Source organism: Rhea americana, unplaced genomic scaffold (genome assembly GCF_003343005.1).
Source record: "Rhea americana isolate MKP2758 unplaced genomic scaffold, rheAme1 scaffold_586, whole genome shotgun sequence".
Taxonomy (NCBI): domain Eukaryota; kingdom Metazoa; phylum Chordata; class Aves; order Rheiformes; family Rheidae; genus Rhea; species Rhea americana.
In genome coordinates this window covers 39,437-44,435 of record NW_028186741.1, presented here as the reverse complement: position 1 = coordinate 44,435, position 4,999 = coordinate 39,437, and the positions used below count along the sequence as shown (strand labels likewise).

The following is a 4,999-nucleotide window of genomic DNA, read 5'->3' as shown; positions in this document are numbered from 1 at the left end:
TTCAAAAACTCTTAGAAAACATCATTTGGATTTGGACTCAATGTGGCATTGATAACGCCACCTTAGCCCCTCTATTTGCATTATTAAAGGGTGACTCAGATATCAAAGCCCCTAGGCGATGGACCTCAGAGGCTCGAGCGGCACCACAATGCGTTAATGAGCGAATCACAATGCAGCAATGCTATAGGAGAAGTGAGAATTGCCCAGTACAGCTGGTTTTGTGCAATCAAGAGCAACAGCTGATGGCAATTATTAGTCAATGGGACACACAGCGCCCCGATCCCCTGATTTTGCTGGAGTGGGTTTTCCTTCCGCAACAATTCCAGAAAACCATTGTCACCCGAGTCAAGATGTTCACGGCCCTGATTCAGAAGGGCTGAGACCGAATAGTAGCCTTAACTGGCCAGGAGCCAGTCAAGATTGTTATACCTATGACTAAAGATTACTTAGACTGGTCTTTACAAAATAGTCTAGAATTGCAGGTAGCTCTGGCAGGATTTGAAGGACAACTAGGTGTCCATTTACCACCACACAARATGTTCTCGTTCTATTCCAATGTTAAGATAGAGGAAGTTCTGTTATGCTGCCACCAGCCGGTGGGTGGCGTCACTGTTTTTACCAATGGGTCAGGAAAAACGGGCAAGGCAGCGCTTACATGGCAAGCTGGGGGTCAGTGGCAGTGCCAGGTAGAACAAATACAAGGGTCTCCACAAATAGTAGAGCTACATGCTTTGATCATGGCTTTCTGATTATTTGTGGACCAACCGCTCAATATTGTGTCAGATTCCTAATGTGCCGTAGATGTAGCCCTACGAATTGAAAGGGCGTATTTACGGCAAGCAGCGAAAGACGTTTTGTTCTTGAAATTTAAGGTGTTGCTGTTTCTGAGTGAGCAATGCTCTCATCCATACTGTGTCATACAGATCTGCAGTCATACCGCGTTTCCTGGTATTTTTACTGAGGGTAATGCTCGTGCGGATCATTTGACGAGTCCGGCCTGGATGGCTCGGATGTGATAACCTTAGCATAAACACAGTTATCACACTCATTTTTCCATCAGTCAGCCAAGGTTTTAGCGAAGCAGTTCGGCCTCACACAGGCCAATGCTAAACTGACTGTTCAAACCTCTCTGGACTGCCAGCCGTTCGCTTCGGGGGCCTCCCCCACAGTGAACCCACGCAGTCTGCAGTCCCTGCAGCTGTCGCAGACGGATGTTACACACATCCCAGAATTTGGCAAGCTGCGATACGTCCATGTATTGGTGGATACCTTTTCTCAAGCTCTTTGGGCCACCGCCGTGGCAGGCRAAACAAGTAAACATGTTCAGAGCCACTTCTGCGCCACCTTTGCCGCCCTTGGCATTCCTAGACAGATAAAAACCGATAACGGCCCGGCCTATGTCAGCCAGTCTACGCGACAGTTTTTACACACCTGGGGCATTCACCATCACGCTGGTATTCCCTACTCTCCTACAGGGCAGGCCAGCGTTGAATGCACGCGTTGCACATTGAAGGCCATGTTGACCAAACAAAAAGGGGGAGACAGCTGTGAAACACCACATGCCAGGTTATGGAAGGCCTTATTTGTATTAAACCATTTATCAATGCCCATTGCACATGACGATGTGCCCCCTATAGAGAAACACTATCATAATATGCATTCCACACTCGTGCCAGTACCTAGGTTGGAGCCTGCGTTAGTGTTGGTGAAAGACTTACGCACAAGTGACTGGGAGGGACCTCACCGAATAATCACATGGGGCTGAGGGTATGCTTGTGTTTCCACAGGTCACTGGCCACGATGGGTCCCGGCAGGGGCAGTTCGACCCTTCCTGGCCTCGTCCTCCTCGTTGCCATCATCGCCTGCAGTTCAGCATGGCTCTCTGTCTCCCCACGCCCAAATGTCTGGGTCACCCTCGCCAACATGACAGGACAACAATCTTTTTATGCCTATCACTGGCAACACCGACCAACCCCTTCACAACGTGTCTTGTGGGTGTACGCCTCAGAAGTTGGGGCACAGTGATCCATCTCTTGTCGCCAATGAGTGACCTCCTCAAAACCTATCAGATGGCGGTTGACAACTGGGATGGTTGGGCGGCCCATCTCCCGCCCGCCCCCTGGGAGCCACAGGAACTGGACATTCCAGGAACTGTGCGAGTGGATGCCTGTCTCTGTTTTAATTACATGGGCCAGAACCAGACAACCAAACAAGTTGTAAATGCTACCCTGCGCCCTTTCACAATGCCACATTTTGGTGCAATTACATGACCAAAAACCGGTCTCACTCCTGATACTATGATCTTAAATAGTACCCGAGCCCATCGCCAGGAAAAGCGCAGCACTCAGGCTTATGCAGCCAGCTGTGCTGATAACTTAGACTTTTGGGATACTGATAAAACCAACTTTTTACTGCTAGTCCAAGGACATGGGTGTGATGAGTTTGAGGGCATGTGTTGTATGAACCTGTCTGATAATTCCCATTCTTTACGCAGGTACAGCATCTCCAACAATTAACAAGTGAGCTACAACACAGCTCGTTTGGTATTGATAGTTGGCTCTCTGGCCTAGGAATCGTAGGATAAGTGAAAGAACTTGTTAAACTCAGTATTTTAATATTGCTTGTTATTTGCACTCTAATGCTGCTTATTCCCTGCTTATTGCAATGCTTGCAATGCATGATCGAGGGCATGCTGAAGGGCGTGTGGCTGGTTGAAAATAAAAGAGGGGGAATTGTGGGGTTTGTTAGACACTGAACTAGGCGACCCGTCCTTCAACTGAGACTAGAGGCAGGTGTGCTGTGAGAAACAGAACAAGAATGCAGAATATGAGCCAAGCAGATAACCGTGGTGTCTGCTTGTGAGAAAATTGCATCAAGGGACATAACCAATCGCTTTAATAGCTGGAGCGTGTGCTTATCGCTGTATACCCAATCACTGCACTGTGTATGTTGCGTGGACGACTCGTGCTTACTGTATTGATATATATTTTGCCTTGTAATATGGAAAAACACCTTCTGATCAGAACCTGTCAGGAGTCCGTGCAATCAATCCCTTCAGCAGGCAACTCAGAGACCATTCACTAGCTCCACTCGTCACTGACAGGTGAATCCTGGATCCGTCCCTCAGTCCCTAACAAGTCAAAAAAGAGACGCTGAGCTTGTCCCCTGGATCACATGGAGTTCACAAGCAGAGCAGCAGGCCTTTTTGTGGTGCAATCCCTTTGGCGTATTTTTGACTCTAGCTTCGAAGAAAGGCCAGATTCAGGCATATCACAGGGGAGATCCTCTGTGGATATAAATGTTATTGTGGATGCCAGGTCTGGCATAAGGCTTTCCAGTGTCTGGTCCTGCCTGAGTTCCCAGGAGTGCACAGGGAAGCACAAAGCTACCACCATGTTACCAGAGCACTGAGGCCATATACAAACAAGAGTCAAGCAGGACAGTGTAGAAATGAGGAGAAAAGCCCTGAAAAGAGAAAGGCTGGCTGCTGTTGGTGGATATGTCTCCAGGACAGATGCAGCCCCCACTCAAAGGCTGCAGCAAGGAAATCCCTGCTGTGGCAGTGGGGGAGCAGTCCTGAGGAGCAGAGGGTCTGTCCCCACAGGCTGTGTCCAGGCTCCCCTCCCCTCTGCTCCAGCTCTTCTGTGAGTGCTGGAGCTCTGTAGAGGGAAGGGACCAGTCGATGGTGACAGCTGCCTGCCTCCTTTGCAGGAGAGGGGTGTGAGATCACACCATGATTGTGGCCAGAGGAGCTGAGCTCCCCTAATGGATCTGGGACCCATAGTTTCATCGCATTGGAGCGCATCTGAGCCGGATTCTGTGCCCCTCAGAACCCTTAGTGAAAAAAAAAAAAAAAAAAAAAAAGGAAGAGGCCCTGCATAGGGAAACTCTCCTCATTGCACTGGGGACATCCAAGGGAGCTCAGACTAGTGGGCTTTGAGATTCCCTCATCTCTACTGATGAAGTAGGAAGCCTGGTTTCCTGCTTCAGCATCATTTCTGGATCAGATTCAAATGAGAGATTCCTGAAGAAACATAGCATGAACTGGATAAATATATTTTTCTAACATAGACATAAAAGAGAAAAGAAAGAAAGAAATGAATGCACAACACACAGCCTTGATATCAGATATCATGATGAGTGAAAGCACGTGGGACAGTTATTGGTGCTGACCTTGTACCACTTCAATCGCTTTGCTCAGAGCACTTTTGAGCTCCTTGTTCCTCATGCTGTAGGCGAGGGGGTTCACTGCTGGAGGCACCACGTAGTACAAAACAGCCACCACCAGATTAAAAGCTGGGGAAGAGACAGTACAGGGCTTCAGATGGGCAAAAATAAGGTGCTGATGTACAGGGAGACCACAGCCAGGTGTGGGAGGTACATGGAAAAGGCTTTGTGTCGGTCCTGCTCCGAGGGGATCCTCAGCACAGCACTGAAGATCTGCACGTAGGACAGCACAATGAAAATGAAAAATCCAAAGACTAAACAGGCACTAAAAACAATAAGCCCAATTTCTCTAAGGTAGGAGTCAGAGCAGGAGAGCTTGAGGATCTGGGGGATTTCACAGAAGAACTGGTCCACTGTGTTGCCTTGGCAGAGTGGTATGGAAAATATGTTCCCAATGTACATGACAGCATGGAGACAACCTCTGGCCCAGGCAGCTGCTGCCATTCTGACACAAGCTCTGCTGTCCATAAGTGTGCTGTAGCGCAGCGATCTGCAGATAGCAATGTAGCGGTCATAAGCCATGACTGTGAGGAGAGAAGACTCTGCTGAACATAAGAAAAAGAGGAAAAAGACTTCGGCAACACACCTTGAGTAGGAAATGACCCTGGTATTCCACAGGGAATTGGCCATGGATTTGGGACAGTGGTGGAGATGGTGCCAAGGTCAAGGAGGGAGAGGTTAGATGGAGCAAAGGTCCAGAACAGAGAGGTTGAGGAGGAAGAAGTACATGGGTATGTGGAGGCGATGGTCGCAGGATACTGTGATGATGCCC

The 4,999-nt window shown here is 48.7% G+C and overlaps 1 pseudogene; it reads right to left on the bottom strand.

Moving 5' to 3' along the window:
* Positions 1-4,159: 4,159 nt before the first annotated feature.
* On the bottom strand, positions 4,160-4,749 carry LOC146587546 (olfactory receptor 14A16-like; annotated as a pseudogene).
* Positions 4,750-4,999: the final 250 nt, after the last annotated feature.